We start from the raw sequence: 26,679 nt of genomic DNA on the forward strand, positions 1-26,679 counted from the left end.
TATAGGTATTAGGCATTTGCCAGGCACTGCTATTAGATGCCCAGGTACTCTCACCATTTTGCACGTGCTGCCATAAATGGCCAGTTACTACCACTATGGCTGTGCCTGGCAGGTGCCTTTCTCATGCCAAAACAAAAGCCCAAATGGTTGGCATCACCAGTGCTTGTTTAAATGTGTACCTGAAAGGCTGGTGTCAGAGTATCTTTATTTGTGTATGTATTTTACTGGTGAATTATTGTGCAGTTGTATTTTAGCAGTATGGGCCTCATTACGACCCAGGCGGTAAGTTACCGCCTGGGCCGTGACTTTACCACCATGGCGTAAACTACGTTTACGCCATGGTGGTTGGCGGACTTACCGCCCCATTCCGACCTTGGCGGGGCGGTAAGTCCCCAATCCCCATTTACCCTTCCCCATTCCCATTTTTGCCCCATAGGGCATAATGGGAGTGGGGAAGGCGTTAATTACGCCACCGTAAATTACGGTGGCGTAATTAACTCCATGGTCCCTTAGCGCCATGGATTTTAACACCTGCTAAAAGCAGGTGTTAAAAGCGCCATGGCGCTAGGGGACCTCGTAATTGGCGGTAAGGGGTCGGCGCAGCTAACGCTGGCGTAAACCCCTTACCGCCAGGGTCGTAATTGTGTTTTCCCCACCACAGTGGCTAAAATTGGCTCCCCTTGTTCTTTAAGTCTTGTATTTTTGGCCCACTCTTTTGTTCTCCAACTTCCTCCTGTTCAAGGATGGGAAAAGGTCATATCTGGCCATACCTCTTTGTGGACTCTGTCCAGTGGCCAGAAAAGGCCACCTTATGCTTAGAACTGACGAGGACTGGTTTAGAATGCCAACACCCTAATACACATCCTTCGTATTTGTGGTTTGACAATTGGGCAATAGATAGCACATAAAACCATAAAGCATGGTTGATGTTGCTGCTGGGACATCCATTGCCTATGCCAATTGCCATAAGATGAAGCTCCCCACTCTCTTGATCAAAGGGAGGCCTTCCAAGGTTTCACTCTCCCTTGAGCCAGTGGGTACAACTGGTTCAGCATGCTGCACCTTGCCGGATGTCCTCCTGAAACTCACGGATGCCATTGGTTTGTAGCTTGTTTGCATCATCTGGAGTCAATATTCCTCTATGCTGGGACACAGTGCAGCCTTAACTGCCATGCAACATGTTGGGTAACCTTTTGTACGTACACCAGCTTTGAGGCTCTGCTGATGCTGCTCTCCACCAGCTAGAAGGGCTTTGCTTGATTTGAAGTCCTTTGTCATTTTTCACTACATTGTCTACATACCATTGCTGGGTCACCACGACTATTTGTGCTGGTTGCTGTATTGTCTATAGCATTATTTATAGTTGATGCTGAAGCAGAGGTCATGTATTGGAAGTATGATTTCCAGCTCCTGTTTATTTATTTATTTATTTTGACGCGTATATAGGGCACCAAGCCCAAATGCATCTGGGCGCTTTCTTACAGAGTGTAGAGGTTACAGTTGTTGCATAGCAAGTACAAGACAAACACAGTAAAGATAATGGCCCTCATTACAACACCGGCAGTAACGAATGGCGCTATTAGCACCATGGTTGCTGCCGGTATTGTAACGAGTCCGCTATGGTGCAATGGGGAATTACCACCCCATTCCAAGGTTGGCGGGGCGGTAATTCCCCATGCACCATTGGCCCTTCCCCATTCACATTTTTGCCCTATAAGGCTCAATGGGAATGGGGAAGGCGGTAATTACGGTAGTGCAAATTGCGGTACCATAATTACCTTCAAGGTCCCTTTGCGGGTTCCTACTTTAACGGCTGGTCCAGACCAGACGTTAAGGTCGGGAGCCACAAAGGAACCTCGTAATTAGGCGCTAAGGGGTTAAAGGCACCACAGCCTTTTACAGCGCTGTTATCCCCTTAGTGCCAGGGTCGTAATGAGGCCCAATGACTTTACAAGATAGATGTTGTGAGACAGAAATAACATAGAGATTTAACAAAATAGATGGTGTGAACAAAAATAACATACGCCGTTTTTGAGTACCGGTAGGGGCATGGTGGGGGGGTGGCGACGAGCTAGGTGAGAGGGGGTTCTTGGAAACTTAAACTTTGGGTGAAGGGGTGAGTTTTGAGTTGTTTCCTGAAGATCCAAAACGAGTCTTGTGCTCTGAGTGGGGGAGGTCGTGAGTTCCAGAGTTTGCTGGCAAACGTGGGGAAGCTGCTACCACCTGCCTTTTGGAGCTTGAATCTGGGAGTGGCTAGGCAGTGCTGATAGATTGCTCGGGTGGGTCTACAGCATTGTGTCAGTGTGGTGCTGTTGGACATGTAGGCTGGGGCCATCTGGTGGAGACATTTGTGTGTGAGTGATTTGAAGATGATGCCTTCCTGTACTGGGAGCCAGTGTTGCTGGTGTCTAGTGGCTGAGATGTGTGCAGATCTGGGGATATTGAGCATAGCCCTGAGGGCATTATTTTGTAGGACCTGTAGCTTCCGGATATTATGGGTCTTTGTCCCGGCATGCAGTGTGTTGCAGTAGTCGAGGCGCATAAGGACTAAAGCTCTGGCTAGCATAAAACAGCTGTCAGGTGAGAGGAATTGTCTGCAAGCGCTAATGAGTCTGCATGTGTATGCGGTAGCTGAGGTGGTGGCATTTACTTGTCTGTTGAGATTGAGTGTGGAGTCTGTTGTTGGTGGAATCCAAGTGTTTTTAACTCATTGATGACTTTAATGGAGTATCCATCTATAATAAATGACTTGAAGAGGTGATTAAGTTTGGCGATTTTGTGTTGAGAGCCGATGATAAGCAGCTCGGTCTTATCGTCATTTAATCATAGCCCGTGCTGAGCCATCCAGTCTTGCATGGATCGGTATATGGCATTGATGGTGGCTGTGTCAGTGTTGTTGTTTTCTGAGATGGGTATGAGAACCTGGGTGACATCTGCGTAGTTGGTGTAGATGACAACCAGGTCATTGAGACGGTCAAAAAATGGCTTTGTGAATATATTATACAAGGTGGGGGCCACACAGGATCCTTGTGGCACTCCACAGGTGACTGGGGCAGGGGGAGCTTCAGCTTTGGGGGAGAAGACTTTCATTGTTCTGTCGGTGAGGAGCATTAGGGGAGAAGTTTGCTGCTGATGTTAGGTGATCACACAGAATGCTGTGGTCCACCAGATTGAATGCACTGGAGAGGTCTAGGAGAAGAAGCACAGCTAGTTTTACATTGTCCATTTGGATTTTTAAATCCATTAGTGCTGTTTCCGTACCGTGTCTTGGTTGGAAACTAGATTGTCGTAGCCCCAGGATGTTATTGGTTTCCAGGTAATTCTGGATTTGCAGATAAACTACCCTATCCAGTATTTTCAGTAGAAATGGTACTGTTGTTATGGGGCGGTAGTTCGTGGGGGTTTTGGGGTCAAGGGTAGATTTTTTTAACAAGGGAAGTACCCATGCTTTTTTAGGTCAGATGGGACGCAGTTGCTTTTGAATCAGGCATTGATAAGATTGGTGATGAATGAAGCAAGTTGAGGTATGCAGTCTTTGATGATGAGGGTGGGCATGGGTCGCCTTGGCATCTTAAAGGTTTTAGGCTACTGATGATCTTAAAATTTCTGGAATGGAGACCTCCGTGAATTCAAATTGGGGAAGCTCCTTATGGAGGGTGGCGGTGGCGGGGTGGGTGGAGGTTTGTGTAGTTTGTCTAGGCTGTTCTTTTTGGCTTTGATTGTAGATTGGAGGCAGCTGATTTTGTTTTGGAGGGCATTTTGAATGTTCTCGCACCAGTCCGGGTCTTTATTGCCACTTTCTGGGGGTGGTATAGGGGTTTCTAACTCTCTAAGGATTAGGAAAAGTTCCTTGGTGTTGGAACTGGCTTTTGCTATTCTGTTGTTCTATAATTCCCATTGGGTAAATAGTGCCTTTCATTTGTAATCCCTGGAGGCAATGTCAAAGAGAATTTAGTTAGTGGATGTGGGTGTTTTTTTTTCCAAAGATATTCTGCTTTTCCTTTGGTTGTTATTAGATTTTTTAGCTTGGGGGTGAGCCAGGCATTGAGGTGGGTTGTTTTGCTTTCCGTAGTGCGAGCAGAGTTATTTTGTTAATAGCAGAGAGGATTGTGTCCTTGTAGAGACTGGTCATAATGGTGGGGACGGCAGTGTTGTCCGTGGGAGAAGCCAGGACGGGTTGCAGTAGAGGGAGCAGGTTGTTAGCTGTGATGTTCTTTTTGTTTCTTGAGGGAGCCTGTGGGGCTATATTAGGAAGGTTAGTAGGGCTGCTCATGGTATTTATGTTGAAGGTGATTAGGAGGTGATCAGTCCAGGGGCAGGGAGAGTTGGATATGATGGTGGCAGTGCAGTTGATATCTGCAAGCCAGTCAAGAGTTCAACCTTTCTCATGCGTGGGATTGCGGATTCTGTCTGCCAAGCCAAGTGCAGATATGGGGTTGGCAAGGGATAGAGCATTGGTGTTGAGTGGGTCGTTCAGTCCTAGGTTGAAGTCCCCTAATATGATGGTTTGAGATTTGGGTTTTGCATTAGATGAGATAAGTTGAGTGACCTCCTTCTCAAAGGCGTGTGTAGGTCCAGGGGGATGGTAGATGAGGTGGATGTTTAGTGTCGCTGTCACATAGAGAGACAGCAGAGAGGAGTTCACAGGAGGTATGGGGCATAGGCGGCGCTTCTCTCAAATTCAATGAGGATTTAGCTATGATGGCCACTCCTCCCCCTTTGGCATTCGGTCTATCCCTTCTGCAGATGAAGTAGTTGTCAGGGACAGCAAGGGACAGAGCTGGGCCCGAGGCTTCGTTGAGCCAGGTTTCTGATATAGCTAGGGAATCTAAATTGAGTCAAGTGATTATGTCGGCAATGTCAAGTGCATGTGCAGGAAGAGATCTGGCATTGATGAGGGCTCCCATAAAGGTTTGGTTGGGAGTGTTGAGGGTGGTGGGTCAAGAGTTGGTGCGCGCTGTGCGGTATGTGAGGAGTGCGTTTCTGAGTCGGATGGCCGGGGCATGGGTGCCCGAGGTGTCTATGGAGAAGTGGGTTCTGGCAGCAAGGTGTGATTGTCTGAGTGCAAGGGGGCAAGGGAAGCTGTGCATAGAGGTGAGCCCAGGAGGGGGTGTCGGAGGTCCCAGGATGTGCCTGTCTAGGGATGAAAGTGGGTTGAGGGGCAGCGATAGGTAATGGTTAGTTATGACCAGGAGGGGTGATAGGGCCTGGATGGGGTTGGGAGAGTGGATGTCAGTGGGGGCCTGAAGTAGGATAGGGTCAGGCAGTGGCAGGAGTAAATCAGCAAATTGATCAAGTCAACAGACATGGTGGTTGGTGGATGCATAGTGAGGTCTACCTCGGAAAGGCGCTAGGGGAGGTACAGAGGAGATAACTAGAATACACTTATGGGATCAGGTGAGCATTCATGTATTGCCGAGTGTCAGGTACAATTGCAAATTAGATCAAATGCAGGTTTGGAGAGTAATCCCTTTCGGGGCGCGGCAGCCATAATTCAGTACAGCAATTATCTAAAATACACTTTTAGATTAGGTGAAACATTGATACTTTGCAAGGTGTCAGGTACAGTTATACATTAAATCAGATTCAGAGCATGTGGCAAGTATGGTGATCGTCAGGATACCGTTTTCAGCAGAAACAACTAAATATGGGGTTCGACTGACTGGAAAATACAGAGCAAGTGGCAAAAGTAAGGTGGCTAGCAGGATACAACTTTGGTTGAGACACCAAAATATGGGATTCTACAGAATGCAAGGTTCAGAGGGTGCCTAAGAAGAATGGTATGCAATCTATAAAGCTTAGACCACCATACAACATATGAGGAGGAGAGCAGAGGGATGTGTAGTATAATGCTGAAGTCAGCGCAAAAAGGCTAGGGGTGCCACTATACCCTTATAATAATGCAGGCGGACACTATGAGGGTAACTGATTCACAAGGGTACATTGACATGGAAGCAATACAAAAGCTGTAATGGAATGCAATTAGCAAGCATCAGTACTGGATGCAGTAGGGTTAACAAGCTTAGACGAGTTAGCAGCCGAGATTGGCCTTAGTGTTATGCTTGTCTTTGATGCACGGGCTAACCGGTGAAAGGTGGAGAAACCTAGGAGAGTCATGTGGCAGGAGGGGCGATCGTAGAGTAATCGCAACGGGGATCCCAGCGCAGTTAAGATAGTGTTGTAGGTGGACCTGATGCACTTACCTTGACTGAGGGGATACTTGCTGCAGAGCGCCGCGAAAAGGCGCAAACAGGGCCTTCTCCACGGGCCTTACCCAGTGGGCTGGATTCGGCCTGGCGGCAAAGCCGATTGGGAGCTGAAGAAAACTGTTGCTGGGCAGCAGATAAATAGCCTTGATCTGGCTGTGATCAAGGAAGCTCGCCAGCCATTTTGGGACCAGGCTAGTTGCAGGGAAATATACACAGTGTGCAAAAAACTGTAGTAAGGCAGCTGCAATTTTCTCAGATGGATTATCATATGTAGATACCTCATGGGCAGCAGCACCAAAGGTAAGGTGGAAGGTGGGGGTCAGCTGTGGCTCGATGCTCGCTCAGTGATGTTGCTGTCCTGGCAATGAGGGATACACGCAGGTCTGTTGAGCACTTCTCCTGCAGCGTTGGTAGAGGGGGGAGGGCTCGGCCCTCTCCCAGATGACGAAGGGGAAACTGGCTCACACTGAGCAGCAGGGCCTTCTCCACGGGCCTTACCCAGTTGGCCGGCTTCTGCCTTCTGGCAAAACCAATTGGGAGATGAAGAAAGCCATTGCTGGGCTACGGATAAACAGCCTCAATCTGGCTGTGATCAAGGAAGCTCGCCGGACATTTTGGGACCAGGCTAGTTGCAGGGAAATATACACGGCATGCAAAAACTGTTGGAAGGGAGCTGCAATTTTCACAGATGGATTTTCATATGTAGATACCTCATGGGCAGCAGCACCAAAGGTAAGCTGGAAGGTGGGAGTCAGCTGTGGCTCGAAGCTTGCTCGCTGATGTTGCTGTCCTGTCTATGAGGGATACACGCAGGTCCATTGAGCACTTTTCCTGCAGCATTGGTAGAGGGAGGAGGGCTCCGGCCCTCTACCAGATGACAAAGGAGGGAAACTGGCTCCCACTGAGCGTTGGTATCCAGAACCCTGAGTTTGCATGCAGATACCAGAATTTAAGACCAAAGCCGACACCAAAACCTACCTCTGCACCCTCGGCCCCAAGGGCACATGTCAGTGACTAATCATGACAGCAGTTATTCCTGAGGCCTTGGATTTAAATGCAATATTTTACCCCTTTCAGGGTCTTGTAGGTCTTTGTTGCATACCTCTTGTGTCCCCCCCCAGACAACATACACTCCAGCACATCATAATGTCATCTACTGCAGCCACACTTGCATTACCTTTTGCAGGTGGAACCTGTGTATAGGAATCTCATGTTGGGTCCCCCCAGACTCCCCGAGATAGGTGACCTCTTCTTCCTCAAAAAACCCATAAGCACCAATTTACAGAGCACATAACCAAGCTTGCCTATTGGTGTTACTTATTCAATACTATGGGATTATTAAGTTACTTACCTGTGATTTTGTTTGAACTCTTGCTCATGAAGTGACTTGTTGAGCTTTTGCAAATGTACTGTAAGTCACCAAAGGCCTGTAATGCTAACTATTGTTTTCATACCTACCTTCCTATTGCAAAAGTCCATCTGCTGTGTAACCATCTTAGTTACTGTTTGGTATTTAAAGTGTTTATGCATATACAAGTGTTTAGCTTATTTACCTTGCAGTTGACTTTAGCTTATATGACAGTGCATTTGATAAATAAATACCTAAATATAATGTCCATATCTCTTGTGCAGAAAATTCTGTACTTGGTCTGCCTTGTTAGTGATCTGTACCTTATACCAGGGTCTTCCATCTCCAAGAGTAAGACTAACTGTTAATTCATTAATTTTCCAGTGAGAGTTGGGTATGTATTTTGTGGAGACTATGCAGGTCCTCTAACTACTGGTCTCCCTTAACCCCACATCCATGTTAGTCTAGAAAACCCCTCCAAATAAGGACTGATATGAGTTGGGGGAGGCTCCTTTCCATGAAGCCACTACCCGATGGTCCCCTTGGGGGTGGCACTCAACGGGTGGATCTCATGGGAAGCGAGATCCTTCATGGGATGGTGATGATGGCCCTGGATTATCCCTCACTCAGGCCCCTTTAGTCACACTTCTATACATTATAGTCAAGTAGTAGGTTTTGCTGAAAATACTCGGACGTGGAAGAGGGAGATTTAGCCAAACTTAATACCAAGTATCAATGAGACAATGAAAAGTGAACATGGAAGCAAAGGCCCACTGCAGAACCTACACATGGTACAGTTGTCAAGAGGGAGTCTCAAACATAAAAAAGGAAAGAAGGACTCAATGGTCCATCAACACAGCCCTGGAGGGGCAGGGAATGGAACTCTCATTCCGTGGCATTCCACTCCACCTCCTGAAGAGACCGGAGACTGCCCCACAACTTCCCAAAGGCAGGGAAACGGTTTGACAATTTGTGCGAACATTGAGGGAGCTGGAAACACTGAGAAGCCTCGTAAGCATATCACGAAAAGCCCAACGGGATAAATTTGTACAACTTGATACAAACTTTGTAAATCATGAAAATACGTTCCGGAAAGCCCCAGGTGATAGACGAAGAATCGTGCAACCTAACACAAACTTTGTAAACAAAATAAGCACACCCCAAAGCGTGCAATGGAATAGCAGGAGAGCCACATTCGCTGACACAAACATTAAGAATAACCCTATGTGGGATAGTACCTTGCAGGAGAGTACACCAGGTCTGTCCAAGTGAACACTAGGTAAAACAGGGACAGAGATCTGACAGAAGCAGGCAAGTAGGGTTTGGGACCCATATCAAAAAAAGCAAAGAGCATCACCAAAGTATCTAAAGGTTGAACACCCACCTCAAGGCAAAGGCACATTAAACCAGTGGGCTGGAGCCCAGATACAGTCAGGGAGACCCCGAGAAGTTGTAAACAGATGATCCAGTCTTGGTGCATCTCCGGCAATCTCTGTCTCAACACCTGTAAAACTGAGATCCTTCCCATCGGGACCCCTGCTGTCTCCTTCCATTCACTCTGGCCTGCCACCTTTGGGTCTCCCCTCTCCTTCCTGCCTGACACTCAGGATATTGCCAAGAAGACCCACCTTCAGCACTTCCTTCTCAAACGAATTCTCCCTTTTCTCACTTTCCTCCAGAGGCTCAATGTTACCCGAGCCCTGGTTTTTTATGGGCTTGACTATTGCAATAGCCTTCTCCTGAGTCTTTCTTCTTCCACTCTGTGACCTATCCAGCTTATCCAGAATGGAGCAGCAAGACTTATCCTTGGTTTTAAGCTAGGGACTGCATCTCTCCTGTCCTAAAAAGTCTTCACTGGCTCCCGGCTGCTAATCGGATTAAATTCAAATCCCTCTGAGTCACCCACAAGGCTCTCTGGGCCCGGGGACCACACTATCTTCAACTTTGTCTTACTAAATACTCTCCTTCAAGACCACTACATTCCTGTGGCACCAACTCTTTGTGTGTAAAGCGTTTTGCTAAACAGAGTGTAGGTGATCGATCACTTTCCTCAGCTGGCTCCCTCCTATGGAACAGCCTCCCACTGTCTCTGCACATTGAGCAGGACTTCCCTAAATTCCGGAAGCTCCTCAATAATTTCCTCTTTCCCTTCTCCTTCCCTTCTTCTCTCCTCTGCAAATCCCACAGTTGCTGTGATTGGTGTCCGGGGCCGTAATGCATCCTCGGGGCCCCTGACCTCCCACACCCAATCGGCCCAGCTCCTGTCTATGCTCAGCACTTGTCTTGGCACACCCTCCGCCCTAGAGGTTCGCACTTACTCCTAATGTGGATCCAGGCCGTGTAGCACTCAACAACCCAAGCACTTCATCTGTGGCTCACCCATGAGATCTAACTCCCCAGAACTTACCCCTCTGCCCTGCTCCTTGCTGCACTTGCACATTCTGAATACTCACAAGGAACAGTAGGTATGTCTTTTCTTCCTTTTCCCTCCACTGTTCTTTAAAATATTGATTTGTTGGTAATGCATTTCACACCCTTGTACCCTGCCCTCGCCCTGTGGGTGCTTTGAAACGGTATGTTACTTGCTGTATAAGCACCTAACAAGCAAACAATAAGTAAATAAATAAATAAGGAACCCAGTAAAAGAGCAAACATTTTTGGAACTGAAACACTATGGGCCTCATTACAACTCAGGCGTTAAGGGTTAACGCCGTCGTTAACCCTTAACGCCTGATTCTGATTTTAACGGCTGCTTTTAGCAGCCGTTAAAATCCATGGCGCTAACCTGCCATGATGCTAATTACGCCACCGTAATTTACGGTGGCGTAATTAGCGCCTTCCCCACTCCCATTATGCCCTATGGGGCAAAAATGGGAATGGGGAAGGGAAAATGGGAAATGGGGATTTACCGCCCCACTCACCTTGGAATGGGGCGGTAAATCCGCCATCCACCATGGTGTAAACATAGTTTACACCATGGTGGTAATGTTGGCGCAATTAGCGCCTGGGTCGTAATGACCCTATATGAAACCACATTGGGCAGGTTAGTGAACATGACTTGGGACATCATTGGGAAAGTCTACAGTCAGATCTGGCAGGTTAGTGACCCAGGCCTGATAAAAAAACTGAGAAGGTTTAATTTTTTTTTTAAATCAATTTTTATTAAGTTTTATCCATGTAATACGACAGTACATAGCATGTGTAAGCATGAGTTAACAACAAAAGAAAAAAACAATCGTAAGGCCCCACCACCCTCCTCCCCTGTCCCTCCCCCAGCCCCTCCCCTCCCCCCGTCCCTCCCCCCACCCCCTCTACAGTTCAAGATCTCGTTAGTTGCTTGTTGCTTGTTTGACGGACTTTCCTGAGACAGATGTAGCGTTACACAATGCACTTGGCGTGCCAAAGTCCTGGGTCCGACTGGGAGAAGTTCACGATCAGGTCGGTGTACAATGGTCTAGTGCCCCTGGGGGAAGACCCCCAGCCCAGCCGCGGAGCGTTAAATTGATCGGCCATATTTGTCAAAAAAGGGGAGCCAGATTTCCTCGATGTTGGACTTGGACTCATCGAGTAAGTGTGTGAGAAACTCCATGTCATATATGGGCCGCACCTTGGTCACCCACGTTTTTTCCCCCGGCATTTCCGGGCGTTTCCATTTTTGTGCGAGGCAGCATCTGGCCGCCACCAACATGATTTGGAGCATATGGTCCTGAGTGCCCTCCTGACCTTCCCCAATGTCGATTCCAAACAGGAGGAGCCAAGGGCAGGAAGACCGCTCAACCCCGCCTATCCCTTTGATCCAGGCAAGTACCTTTTCCCAATAGTTTTGGACCACTGGGCATCCCCACCACATGTGGATGTAGTCCCCTCTCCCGGTCTTACATTTCCAGCAGTGTGGGTCGTACCCTGGTTTTATCCTGGCAATCCTCTGCGGGGGGTAATGCCATCGGTGTAGTATTTTGAGGGCTTGATGGCGATACTGGAGGGAGGCCATGGATCGGTTGGCCCGCCTGCACATCTCCGCCCACCTCTCGTCATCAATCTCCTCTCCTAGGTCCCTACCCCATCGTGTACGTGACGGTGGAGGATCCCTGGGGAGAGAGAACAGGAAGAGTTTGTAAAGGCGAGATATTATCCCCTTAGAGCCCCTCGCAGATAGGAGAAGCTTTTCGAACTCTGTGAGATCCCTCCTGAGAGTGTTGCCCCAGGATGGCTCGGTGAGGACACCCTTGAGCTGGAGGTAGCGAAAGGGGTTCAGGGTACCAATTCCCAGGGCCTCCTCGAGGTCACTTAGGGGCAGAAAAGAACCCTTCACCCAAAGCTGGCCGGTCCTGCTAAGGCCTGCCTCGAACCACGACTGATACGCCGCTGGTTCTGCTATTTTGGCCAGGAAGGGAGGGGCCCAAATGCAGCTCAACGGGGATGGCCACATCGTGAGCCACCGATAGTAACCTCCCTCTCCCCATAGGGACCACAGCACCTTCAAGATTGGATGATTCAGGACGCTTCTGGGGATATTCTTCCTCGGGACCCAAAGCCATTCCTCTATTGTGACAGGGGCAAGGGGCCTGTTATCCATGGCAACCCATTGTTTTTTCATATCTGGGGAGAAGTGATCAACCAAAACCCTCAGCTGAGAAGCTCTGTGGTACGTTTCCAGGTCAGGATAACCCACTCCCCCATCTTCCTTAACCCTAGTCAACACTTTGTAGGAGATCCTATGCTTTTTGCCCGACCAGAGGAAGTTGAGCAGGACTCGCTTTGTTTCTATAAAGAAGGTCTTGGGGATTATCACCGGGAGCATTTGGAAGAGAAATAAAAAATTTGGGAGGAGAACCATTTTTATGAGGTTAAGGCGCGCCATTCAGGAAAGCCCCGATTCCCGCCCACCTCTCTAAATCTCTTCTGATTGCGGACCAGAGGGGGGGGGAAGTTGGCTGTGTACAATTCCTCAAGGTCACGCGTAATCTGTACTCCCAAATACCGGAATCCCTCTTCAGTCGATCTAAAGGGGAGCCCTTTCACAAAGGCCATCTCCGGATCTGACAGGTTCCCACCCATAAACGCCACTGATTTATCCAGATTGACTTTATAACCTGATAACTCTCCATAGCGCGTGAGACCCTGTAGTAACCGGGGGACTGTTTGGGACGGTCTGGTGACGTAGAGTAGGGCATCGTCCGCGAAGAGGCAGATTTTGCATTGCATGTCTCCCATCTGTACTCCCCTAATAGCCTCGTCATTGCGGACTGAGATTGCCCATGGTTCCATTACTAGTGCGTAAATTAGCGGGGACAGGGGACATCCCTGCCTTGTATCACGTTGGAGGGGGAACTCTCTCGATTCTGTCCCGTTTGCCACCACTCTAGCCGAGGGGGAGGAGTAAAGCGCGGCCATCCACCCCAGCCACCTAGGACCCATCCCCAGAGATGCGAAAACCTCCCCCATGAAAGCCCAGCTAACCCTGTCGAAGGCTTTCTCCGCATCGAGAGCCAGTAGGAGAGCCCCCTCGTCCCGGACCCCCACTGTGGCGAGTATATGGAGTGTCTTCCGTACGTTATCAGAGCCCTGCCTGTTGAGGACGAATCCCGCTTGGTCAGGGTGTATCAGGCGTGGAAGGCAGATCTCAAGTCTGGAGGCCAAGATTCTGGTAAAAATCTTGGCATCTAGGTTAAGGAGTGAGATGGGTCTATAGGACTCACATTCAGGCTGGTCTTTGCCAGACTTGGGTATGACGGTGATGAGGGCTTGCAGAAACGTCGGTGGAATTGAGTCTCGGCTCCTAATCTGATTGAACAGTTTGGCTAAGGGCTTCACCAAGATCGATTGGGTCTGTTTATAGAAATCAGCCGTGTAGCCGTCCCAACCCGGTGCCTTTCCTGCCTTCAGTCTCTTAATGGCGCTCTCCACCTCTTCCTCTGAAATCTCCCTCTCTAGGACCCCCATGTCTTCGTCGGATAGCTTGGGGAGGGGGTGCTCCGCCAAGTAGGCTGAGATAGCTTCCAGTGATTCGCCTGCTTGCCTGGAATAAAGTTTGCTGTAATAGTCGGCAAAGCAGTCCGCTATTTCCTCCCGGCCCCTGTGAATCCTGCCTTCCCCATCGCTAAGCTGGGCAACCCCCCTTTCCACCCTGCAGCCCCGGGATCTTTGTGCCAAAAGAGTCCCCACCCTGTCTCCCCGTTCATAGTATCTTTGCTTGGTGTACCGCATTTTCTTAATAACCTCCCCTATAAGAACCGTGTGTAGCTCTTGTCTTTTGCCCTGCATTTCCTCCAGGAGTGCTTCTCTGTCTATTCCGGGAACGCCCAGTCTAGCCCGCAAGACCCCCAGCTCCGCACGGAGTTTGCCCTCAATCAGGCCCCTCTTCCGTTTACGCCTCGAGCCCTCTGCTATGAGGAGACCCCAAAAAGTGGCTTTTCCGGCTTCCCATACTGTGGACATGTCGGTCTCGCCATTATCATTCGTCTCAAAGTAGGCCGGCATTTCTTTTTTCATAAAATCCCGGAATACGGGGTCCCTAAGAAGCGTGTCGTTGCACCGCCAATGGGAGGATCTTGGGGCGACAGGCAGTGATCAGTCAGCCACAAGCAATTCATGGTCAGACCACGTTATGGCCTCCACCCTTGGCTGTTGAACCACCCCGTTCCCCTCCTCAGAGATTAGCATGAGGCCAATTCTAGTGTAGGTACAGTGTGGGGGAGAGAAAAGGGTGTAACCTCCCTGACCCGGATATGCCCTGCGCCAGACGTCCACCCAATAATGGTCTCTCAAGAGGGCCTGCAGGGCCAGGTTATCCTTGGAAATCCCCTTGGGCCCCCCTCCCTTGGCAGACCACCAGTCCAGACGGGGGTCAGCTACTAGGTTGAAATCCCCGCCCAGTATCATGGCCCCTTCTGCGCATTCATCCATGACATTAAAGATCCGATTGAGGAACTGCACTTGCCATGAATTGGGCGGGTATAATGTGGCCAGGGTGATGCGTTGTCCCTCGCAGAACCCCTTGACGCCTAAGAATCGGCCCCCAAAACCTCTCTTAGTTTCTACCCCCGTGAGATGGAACGCCCTCCCCAGGAGAATACCTACCCCCTCCTTCTTGGAATTTGCATGTGAGGCCCAGTAATTGGAACCAATGTCCTTCCCCTTAATTCTGGATTCCCTTCCCCGTTTGTAGTGTGTTTCTTGTAGAAAGAGGACTGTTAGGTGTTGTTTGCGGAACATGTTGCACGTGAGGGACCTCTTGTTTTGGGAGTTAAGACCCTTGACGTTCAGCGTGCCTACCCTTCCTTCAATCATTATCGTCTTTTGGGTTGTGCACCTTGAACCCCTCATAACATCTGCGTTTCAGAGCCCGCAGCCAAGCAAGTATCTGTGATTTTAACTGGTTTCCCCCCCCTTCCTCCCCATCTCTTTTGCTAATCATTCCACCCCCGCCCCCCCCAAGCCCAAGCCTCCCCTTCTGTCCCCTCCCCCCACCCCCCTTTCCCTTGTAATGTAGGGCATTCGTCCACGTCCCCCAACGAGTGTCGGGGTTGGTCAACAAACCACCAAGGACTCTAACCCCAGCCCCGGGATTTTTTGTATTAGGGAATCCCATGTCTTGGAATCAATATAAGTCTACCCCACCAAATCCTCGGTGCAAATAACCGAGGTAGAATTCTGGAACCGTGAACCCCGCTTCAGCCTGTAAACTCCAAACTCAGACTTTCTACGTGGGTCACCACAACAAAACAGCTAACATTTAATAAAGTTCTGCCCGCCCTCCAAACCAGCAGGCCGCATGTCGCGCCAACGCGGCACCCAGGCGTGGCCCCCCTGGGCCCCAGGGCCCCTTACTGCCAGATCCTGGGACCGATGCTCATCATAGGATTTCCTCGACCTCTGGAAGGGCGGTGCTGTTATGGCTTCGGAAGATCCTCGGAGGTCGTTGACGGGTGCCTGGTTTTCCGAAATTTCCGTGCCCCCTTGACTTTAGATTTGCTGCTAAGCTGTCCCAGTCTGTCGGGGCCCCTCGGGGGGTCCCGGGCTCTTCCATCTTGGCCGCTTGAGTGGCCTGCCTGGTCGCCGACCAGGTTGTCCGTGGCTCTTTGAATGTCTTCCTCAGATACCAGGCGATGTTTCTCCCCCAGCCATTCAAATTCCAAACAGAAGGGGTGTCCCCAGCGGTATCGGACCTCCTTTCCCTGAAGCCATCTTGTGAGGTTTCCACATTTCCTTCTCATTGACAGGGTGAGAGCCGACAGGTCCTGAAATATGGACACCCTGGAGTCACCGTATTGAATATTGCCAAGGATCCTCGCTTTCTCCAGAATTTTAGCTTTGTCCTTGTAATAGTGTAGCCGGGCCAGGACTGAACGCGGGCCTCTGCCCCCTCCTCCTGCCCGGTGGACCCTGTCAAACTGAATCGCACCTTCAGCATCCGCCCCCAAGACAATCCTTACGGTGTCATGTATTTTGCCCTCAAGGCCTTTTATGGTTTCTCCCTCGGCCTCCACTAAACCAAAAATACGCAGGTTATTCCTTCTCTCCCTGTTCTCCATATCGTCCACCTTGAGCCGGAGTTCGTCTTCGCGTCTTTCCATGTCCCGGAATCTGATTTCCACTTGGGTCTCAAGGAGAGTAGTGGAGAGCTGATTGTTTTCGACTCCCTCCACTCGATCTTCCAAGGTGGTGACTTTAGTCGTGAGGTCCGCCAATTTGGCTCCCATGTCCGTCCTTATCCCGCGGATCTCCTCCAGAATCGTCTGAATATTATTCTGGATAGCACCCAGGTCTGGGGGTGGGATGGAGGGGGCTCCGGTCGCCATGACGTTCTCGCTGGCCACAAATTGGTATTTCAGCAGGTTTTCTTTCCAACTCATGGGAGGCTTGTTTTGGCTACCTGCTGTTATGGCGAGGCAGGGGGGTAGCGTGTTTTCCGCGGCCGTCCCAGTGCGTGTCTGGCCTGTCCGGGCCTATCAGTTCCCCCTGTGGTGGTGGTTTTGCGGCTAGGGGGCTCTGGATCACAAGTGCCCCTGGGTGCCCCCTCTAGTGACCGTGGGGGAGGGGTGCGTATTGGGGGGGGTGCGCTCCTGCGTCGGCCCTCAGGTTCTCGGACCCCGCGGGTCGCTGTGCGATGGTGGCCTCCTGGTGGCCTGTAGGTCCGCTCAATGTGGAGAGGGGGCGGGCATCCAATTTCCAGGGCCCTGACACTGCTCTTTTTTACTCGGCTCCGGGGTCCCGGGATCACCCTCGGTTGCCGCCCGGTGGGATCGGAAGAGGGGAGGTCGGGGGGCGCGCTCCCGCGTCGGCCCCCTGGCGATGTTGCTGCCCTGTGGGCTGATGGCCCTCTCTTTTCACTTGGCTCCGGGGTCCCGGGATCACTCTGGGACACTGCCCGCGTTGGTGGCGCTGCCGTTCCGTGGGCCGTAGGCCGTTGGCCCTCTCTGATTCAGGCCTCTCCTGCGTTGGGCCGCATCAGTCACGCTCTGCCAGGACCGTGCCCAGTATCTAGGGCCGGGGCGGGAAGCCCCGATGCGCCGCGGGTGTACGGCCTCGGGTTCTTCCTCCGTGCGGCGCCGCCTCCTCCTCGTCCGTGGCTTCCTCACTCCAACCGAGGCTGCGTATGTGCAGCAGCTGCGGCCTCCTCCAGTGCTCCGCGCCGAGCCGCGGGGGAGGAGCCGTGGGAACTTTCAGGCCCGTAGAACTCAGCTCAGGGGTGTCGGATTGAGACCGGAGTTGGGTGCAGCGGGGGGCCACAGGCTCCCACAGTGTATGGTGGGGTCTCGCAGGTCATGGGACCCTCGTTCCGTACTAGCACCGTCGTTTTTCCGGGGCTGGGTACGGAGCTCGAAGCTCAGGCGACCATCCTGCCTGCGCCCCCTGGTGGCCTCGACCTTCGTCCAGAAGGTTTAATTTTGATTCACAAGCAAAGGAAGACGTTCCCTCCAGAAGACTGGGAATCTGGGTACTGTTTTCAGACAGTGGTTTTTTTGGTTCAAGAGAGACTTCCTTCAGGGTTTTATTTGTAAGCAGATGCAAGAACCAAGGAAGAGGTTTCTACAAGGAAAGAGAGGAATTGTGTTTTGTTCAACTTGAACTTTCAAATAGTGAACAGATAACTACATATTATTTTCACAAAAAACTGTGCCTTGGAGTCTACATCCAGAATGAGAGTGGCCTCCTGTTAATGAGACATCCCGTTTTCATTTCTTATTTTGTAAATGTAAGGGACAGAAATAGGTTTAGACACAGGTTTAGACACAGGACGGTGGACAATTGCTTTATGGACATCCTGATTGGATCTTTAGTATTTCTTGTTGAGGTAGGGAAACCCCTCATAGAAAGAAGGGTGAGATAGACTTTTCTTTTTCCTTTAATTATTTATAAATACAAGTCTATACCAAACAAAATGCCACCTCTGTGTCAGACTCGTATGTATGTACCCTTACACTTCACAATCCTCCCCTGCCTTTCACCTCATATATACCTCTTGCACCCAAATGTAGGTACATCCTAAATGGGGAATGCAAAAGGTTTCTTAAATGGTCAATTATTCGATAGAGGAAATTGAAAATCTGATTGTAAAGTGTGATAGATGCTCCCCCTAACATGTGTACTGTAATCTGGAGTCGTGGCCTACTATTCTTTGAGAATGTATGTTGTGCCAGTGCTTTAATGCAATGATAGACATGTAAAAATAGATGTATATTAATATGCTTGTCCCAATGTGTGGTGTGTGCATGGATAACTGAGCCCCATGAGGAATTGGAGCCCTGCCTACTCAGAATGAAAATTATACTGAAGGCTCTGTGAATTGCATTTTCCACAGCCCACCTACCACCCCATACTGCCAGGCCTTTCTGACATGGCAAGTGCAAATCAAAGAAATGGGAATTAAAGATGAAGTCCGGGTAGCATGATACCACAAGGCCTCTCAAGACAATCGAAGTTGCCGCCAGGAGTCCTTGTTCTGCAGAACACCTCCAAATGATACTGGTGATTGTACTGATGCCTCAACTTCTGACCACTGCCTAAATCCCAGGGTCCTTTGACATTATTGCTGTTGAACTATGAGGGTGACCGAAATAAAGAAAGTTCAAATATCTTCTCATCTTTTCCACTTGAACAGTGTAAGTGCTGCTTTGTAAGGTATGTGATTTTAAGATATCATTGTAACCTGTGTAGCTGACACATATTCCCGGATGCTCAATAAATAGATAATCTGTTTACTTAAGCTAAACCACTAGCTGAGTGCTCTGGGGCAATAAGAATTAATCGAGAGTTTCATACCTGGACTTCTGGAATCAAATAACTCACACCGGAAAAGATCTCAACTTTGAACAACAGAAATTGGACACTGTCCACTTCCTGCATTTCCGTCTTTCCCAGAAAGAGAGTAAATAGTTTACCTGCTGGAATCAAAGTACCAAGGTCACACTTCCCAAAGATATCCGGTGCTACAAATGTGATCTGTGATTCTTTGTCTCTCTGAGTGCTTCCGGGCAAAGAGAAAGTAATGTTGGTATGCAGGTGCAATGTCCAAAACATGAAAAGCGGTACAGGCTGAGTAAAAGCAGGGAGAGTTGATTCTTTTTGGTGTCAGGAATGTTTGACATTTGTTTAGCATTCCTGTCCACATGTGAACTGCATTTGATGGGTTAGACAAAGATGGGTTATTGTTGCAAGTTTTAGCTGTTCTCACATGCTTCAGTCCGGAGTCAGGTAGTGATGTGACCTCAGCATTAGTTAAATGCAATGGCAGTGACGGACACGTTTTGGTGTGAACAAGGCTTAGAGGCGAGACCTAGTCAGGGCATTGAATGAGACTGTGGTTGTACTGCTCCCAATGAGAAGTGATAGGACCATTGAAACTGCAGCTGACAGGCTAAACAGAGCAAATGCATCTTAGAAATTAGTTCTCAAGAGCAGTATCTCGGCTGCGTTTTTTTTTAAAGCCACACTGTTCCCAAGCGAGATATGGGACGATGTGTGCTAAGAAAGCAACATGTTTCGAGACGGGAGTCACATGAGGTGTTGCCAAATGTACAACTGCAAGGTCTGAGAATCGCTGAGGGGTGCAAGTTGCCTGGTCTCATGAGAAAGTAGTAGTGTGTCTATTTTGTTGCCACAGGGTATGGACTTCACTGTTCACACTCGCTCCAGGTTTGGGTCGTCTCGGGCAAAATGAACATCATGAAATTGTCTTGGCCAATGGGAAAAGGTAATTATAGCAATAGTAATATCAATAATGTTGTCCAATCAAAACTGAGTAGTTTTGCTTACTTCACAAGTAGGTCTTTCGTAGGGGGTGACATTTAAATGATCATGGGTAAGTTACTAACCAATGGGTTTAGGACGTATAGATTGTGTTTAGATTTTTGCATAGGGACTAGCCAATGTGGAGTATGGGATTAACATACACTAGATAGACTATTGCAACGTTCTCTATCTCGGCACCAACCAATGTAACATCAATAAATTACAGATCATTCAAAATAATGCCATCAGAGCAGCATTAAACATCCCCAGGGACTCCCACAACACAGACCGAAGTCTCCGCTGGCTTTCAGTCTCCCAAAGATTCTCACACAAAGCGCTAGCACTAACCCACAAAAGCATCACGAATCCACTCTCGTGTTCATGCTCAGCATGGTAACAGTGGAATTTCTGTTTTGTCCTAGGCTGACACCTATGATTCACGTACGAACAAGGCAAAGAGGGGGTTGAATGCAAAACAGTGCACTCAAGGCAAGGGCGTCGAAAACATGCCGTTCACGGAAACAGCTGTGCCAGAACAGCTCAGCGTGATGGTATTTTTCAAAAGAGGGCACTTTTCTAGTAATTTGTAGTTAAAGCACCCTGAAAAAGTCCACATCTTTGGTGCCTTCTACAAGAAGAGCCCAACACCCAAAGCTCATCTTTGAAGGGGTGATTTATTTATTTCACGTATTGATTATTTATTGTTTGGAATTGTATTGATACAACTTAAGGGATATTCAAAGCAAGTTCATAAAACCTTGAACAAGGCTGGGATAATTAATGACATCACCAACCATTTGTTTGGGGTATTCTTGTGAGACATTTGTTGCAGGACGGATGCGTGTATGTTCATTGAACTTATTTCTGAATGTTGATGGAGTAAAACCAACACGTGAGTGTCTAGACGAATACTATGTTATTCTGACTTCGGAGATGGACATGTATTGCCTTGCCGCTGGGTTTAAGACATCAAGGGCAGGGAATGCTGAGGTACAGTTAAAGCTATGGGCAGGATTTCGAGAAGAGGTGACTGCAGTAATTATGTCCCCTGACTAGACCTAGCTGCTGGCATGGGGGAGATGAAAGGGTCCAAGCTCCTTCAAATGCTATATGACGTGGGGTTTATTTATTTATTTTATTTATTGTGGCTTTTTAAAGCGCTTATACTTCAAGAAATGTGTTTCAAAGCACCCACAGGGCAAAGGGTAGGGAACATGGGAACAAAGGCAAATAGAATACACTCATGAAAGGAAATGGCAGTCCTACAAGGCCTTGTGAGCATTCAAAATGTGCAAGTGCAGGGAGAGAGAGATGAAACAGGGAAGGGGGTAAGTGCTGGAGGTTCCACAGAAAGAAGAGGTAATTAGTCAGTTCTGTGCAACAGTAAGTGCCTGGCAGAGATTGCATGGCACAGAGTGATCACCTGCCAATAAGTGCAGGCCAATGAGAACACAAACCAATCTCAGCAACTGTGGTGTATTAGCAGGGGAGTGAGAGGGGGAAGGAGCAGGTGAAGAGGAACGTCTTCAAGAGCTTCGAGAATTTGAGGAGATCCGTCTCAAGACAGAGAAGAAGGGCTGATCCAGAGGAGGGAGCCAGCTGAGGGGAGAGATCTACCACCTGCTCACAGAGAGTTGGAGCCGGAGGAGTGTTAAGATCTGGAAGGAAAGTGTTTAGTGAGAGCAAGATGTAGATAGATTGGTCCTCGGCCCCAGACAGCCTTATGGATGATGCAGAGGGGTTTGAATTTATCCTTGCAGCAACCGGGAGCCAGTGGAGGGATTTTAGGGCTGGAGAGATACGGCCCTTGGGCTTGAGGCCAAGGATAAGTCTTGCAGCCCTATTCTGCACAAGGTGGAGGGGGAGGAAAGAGGAAGAGGGTAGATTAAGGAAGGGCTGTTCCAATAATCCAGCCGGGAGAGTACCAGAGTTCTAGAGACATTGAGCTTTTAGGGAAAAGTGAGGAGAGCAAGCATACCTCTTAGGATGTGGACTTGAAAATGGGCCTTCTTGACAAGGTCCAAGATGTGAGGGAGGAAAAATGACTCCAAGGTTTCTGGCTTCAGATGCAGGAGAAGGGGAGGGCCCATAGAGGGTGGCCAGAGTGAAGGGAGGAAAGGGGGAGTGGGAGTCCCAATAGGAAGGATATGTCTTGCTGGCATTGAGGCAGAGATCATTTGCGGCACACCAGGACTGTATAGCAGACAGGCAGTTGGGAATGGTAGAGGAGGTAGGGAGAGCATCAGAGGAAAGTTTGAAGAAGAGTTTGGTGTCATCTACTTAGCATTGGAAGTGAGGGGAGAAAGTGGAGATAAGGGGAGCAAGCAGAGCGAGATAGATGTTAAAGATCCAGGGTGAGAGGTTAGAGCCCTAGGAAGTGCCACAGGTGGAGATAGAAGTAGGAGAGGAGAACAAGCCCAGCATGACCTGGGAGGGATGGTCAGTGAGGAAGGAGGTCAGCCAGTCCAAGGCCCTCTCTGAGATACCAAGCATTTTGTGGAGTTGTTTTATGAAGATGAAATGGTTAACAATATCAAATGCAGAGGAGAGATCAAGTAGAATGAGAACAGCAGGAGAGTTAGTGTCAAGTGATGCGTACAGTTCTTCACTGGTGTTCAGAAGAGCAGTTTCCATGCCTCTGGATGCTCGGAATGCAGATTGATGGTGGTGCAGACAACCAACAAGCTCAGTATGCTGTGCCAGTTTAGTTTAGTTTAGTTTAGTTTAGTTTAGTTTAGTTTAGTTTAGTTTAGTTTAGTTTATTATTTGATAATGCGCTCCAAAATCCTGGGGTAGCCTGGTGCAGCCGTAACAAGAATACTTAAGCTTGGTTACATACAGTGAATGCATACAAGTTATTACAGTATTTACAGTACAGATATACAAACTGTTGGGACACATCACGCGGGGGGGAAAGGGATATTCTATGTTACAAGTTTCGGGAAAGTACAGGTTTCAGAGTATTTACATGAATAAATCTCGAAGTCTAGCGCCGGGGAGCTGTTTAGTGGGTATTATTGGTCCGAAGCCAACTTTTCACATTACATCTGAATCTAGAGTATGGTTGATCATCTCTTAGTGCAGATGGAAGTGCATTCCAGGCAAGGGCAGCTCTAACAGGGAAGCTCGCGCCACCCGATTTCGTAAGTCTGAATCTAGGGGTTTCTAGTAGGAGATGATTGGAGGCTCTAGTGTGGTGACTAGTGGTTTTTCTGGTCAGTCTAGCCGAGATATATGGTGGCGCCGTATTGTTAAGACCTTTGTAGGTGATAGATAGCATCTTGAGGAGAATTCTGTCACTGATTTTTAACCAATGGTGGTCCTTCCAGATATTGGAAATATGCTCTCTGTGGGTTATGTCCAAGGCTGCTCTAAGAGTGTTGTTCTGCAGTATTTGCATTTTGTTTATGATAGTTTTATTGGCACCTGCATATAAGGCGTTGCAGTAGTGTAGTTTACACATTATTAAGGCGTTAGCTAGTGTGATACAGTTAGTTTTGGAGAGGTAGGGTCTGCAGGCCCTGATTAATTTGCAGGTGTAGGCCGTAGATGAGGCCAGTGAGTTGACTTGTTTTTTGAGAGATAGTGTGGAATCAAGGTAGAAGCCTAATGTTTTTACCTCGGTTACCACCTTGATTATGTTACCATCCATATTGAAGGCCGTGTAGCTAGGGCTGAGTTTTTTAAGGTTAGAGTCGGAACCCAGGATCAGTATCTCTGTTTTATCGTCATTCAGGCAGAGGCCGTGGGAGGCCATCCATGCCTGAATGATGAGGTAAATCTTGTTTAGTAGAGCTGTGTCTGTGACAAAGTTGCCAGATAGAGGTATGAGGATCTGCGTGTTGTCCGCATAATTAGTATAGGTTACCCCCAGTCTGTCAAGTTTGTCGAAGAGTGGCTTAGTGAAGATATTGTACATTGTAGGAGAGACACATGAACCTTGTGGGACACCACAGGTGATTTGTATTGGGTCCGCTGAGGCTATGGGCGAGAAGACTCTCATCGTACGGTTGGATAGGAAGGATTGTACCCAAGCTATAACTTCACTTGAAAAATGGGCGGCGGACGCTAGATGCTTGCATAACACTGCGTGGTCAGCCAGGTCGAAGGCCACCGATAAATCAAGGAGGAGGAGCATAGCTGTTTTACCTTTGTCCTTCAAGTTGTCAGCGGAAGTCTTTTTCTGGAGAGGGTGCACAAGAGAGTGCTTGAAGGAAGAGGGGAAAGACCCAGTAGCAAGTGAGTGATTGCAGAAATCAGTGAGTGCAGGAGCAAGGGAGTCAATGTTGTCCTCAATAGTTCTGAAAGAACAGGGGGAGACCTCTTTGGAGGAGACCTACATAGAGCGGACAACCCTAGTGACCTCGTCCGATGTTATAGGAGAGAAGGAGGTGAGAAAGGCTGAGGGAGGCTGGGAGGCCATGGGTGGCAGGGGGATGGGATGATGGGGGGAGAAGGGGAGGAAGAAAGAGTGCTCAGGATGTCCTGAGGTTTTGCAGTGAAGTGGGTGGCCAGTGCAGAGGGCCTGAGCAGGAAGAGGCGAGGTGGAGACTGCAGAAGGATGAAGAGGGTCCTCTGCTCTCCCTCACTGCATGGTATGGGCCGGCAGGGGAATGTCACATTACTCCTGCAGCCTTTAAAGATGGGCTCTAAGAAATGTGCATACCAATTCTGGATTCCTGACTGTGGGCACTGAGATGATGGCTAAAAGGTTATAATAAAAGGTTATAATAGTGTGAAAGTAACTGGCACTCCTCCTACCGTTCTTTCTCAAGCAGCAGTTTCAGCTGTGTAGCCAACTCCTAATAGTGTTTTTGGAGTTTGCAGTTTCAGTTAAAAAGGAACTTTTTAAATGGATGAGATATATTGATGATGATGTTTTGATCATATGGAGAGGTACTAATCTGGAATTCACAGAATTCACAAATAGGATTAATGATAATCAGCTAGGAATTCAATTCACTGGTATCTGCAATGAGAAAACGATCAATTTCTTGGTCTTAACAATATTTGAAGAAGAAAATGAACTTAGAACCGGCACCTTTAGAACATCGACTGAAGCAAACTCGACACTACATGCAGGAAGCTACCACCATAGACCAACTATTTTGAACATATCTTCTGGAGAGTTCATTCGTGCAAGAAGGAACTGTCAAACAATGGACTCTTTTGCAAAAGAATGCTTACTATTAAAGTCAAGATTCTTAGCCCGAGGATATTCGGAGAAATGTGTGAAAAAAGCCATGGACAAAAGTCTAACAATCACACATGAACAGACTCTAGTACCAAGTACCAAACCAACTGAACAGCTGAAAGTGGTGTTCATTACTAAATTTAGCAGCGATCACAAAACTTTGAATATAATTCTTTCAAAGCACTGGTATCTCCTCAAACAGGATGAGAACACTGCAAATCACATTGATGCCAAACCAATGATCATCTTCAGATGGGCAGAAACACTAATAAATAAATTGAGCCCGTCAAAGCTAACAGACTTGGCCATTGAACATTCAACACATTAGTTACAGTCTCCCATTAATGTGGAGAGTGCACAATGTGCAAGTATGCACATACAAAAACTAATGTCTTCAGAGACACCAACAACCAGGAGTTAAAAATTGTACAGCCAATTAATTGTAAAACAAAGTATGTTGTATACGGCATCATCTGCGTTTGTAATTTGGTGTATATAGGCAGCACAATAAGAGAACTAAGGACCTGTGTACGAGAACACCTGGCCAAGATTGGGAGCCAGGATCCAAGATTAACCATTGCCTGTTATTGGCAGAAAAAACATCAAATAGACAAAAAGGCGGACATTAGATTTATAGGCCTAAAGAGAATCTCGTTAGGCAAAAGAGGGGGCAACAGAGAGAAGAAACTATGTCAGGCTGAGGCCAGAATAATCTGTAAACTGAACACAACTGTCCTGGGCCTGAATAGAGACAATTAAATGGTGTCCTTCTTATAATTGTATTAGTCTTTGACACTGTTGAATGTATCTAATTTTTTTCTGCTCACTTGATTAACCTACCACATGTATCAAGTTTCAGCTAAATCAATCCTGTAATGTACATGACATTAGCACTCTATCATGGTCTCTAATGCTAACCTTTCATTCCTAATTAGGCCATCATATACATAACTTTATGATCCATATAACACTTCTCTTTAGTTCCCACACCAGGAATCAGCTAACTCCAATTTTACAGCTTATACCCACAGTGCAATAGCAGATCCAGAAACTTTTATAAGTAACCCATCTTCAGAATTTTCTAAACATTATTTGAGGAATCACTATGATAATTTTATAAAATGAAGACTCAATTAGGCTATTTGGACTTTAAATTCATTATTTTTCAATAAGCAATGTGTTACAATAAACACGGCTATTTTTCATATATTTTCTCCGACTTTGAACAGCGTGGCGATCAAAGTCATTAAGTAATGTGTTAAAATAAATATGGTTATTTTTTCATATTTTTTCACATTCTTTCAATTTCGGAAGTTCCTTCCGTTCGCCATTACTTTGGGTCAAATGTACAACACTACTTTGAATAGAGCGGTGACTTAAGCCTCAAAAAATGGCCGCCGCATTCAAAATTGGCCTGCCTCACTCATTCGGCGCACCCTCGAGGAATGGAAGCGTGCGATTAAACGCTGAACGATCGAGCGAGCAGATAAGCGACCATCTGATAACTATAGATCGTTTTATAGTGCAGACTATCCAATACGGACTAGTAGAATAGCTTACATAGTAATTATTTCGGGATTAGCATTATTGTGTGGTTTTGCGCGGTATCCTGATCATTACAACCAACCGTGACATTTAAATGAAGTATCCCTTTCAATTGCAAACGCCACATTACACTGTGAAATCATGTACAT

The sequence above is a fragment of the Ambystoma mexicanum genome, chromosome 9 (assembly GCF_040938575.1).
Source record: "Ambystoma mexicanum isolate Mex_15411 chromosome 9, UKY_AmexF1_1, whole genome shotgun sequence".
In the NCBI taxonomy this organism is placed as follows: Eukaryota; Metazoa; Chordata; class Amphibia; order Caudata; family Ambystomatidae; genus Ambystoma; species Ambystoma mexicanum.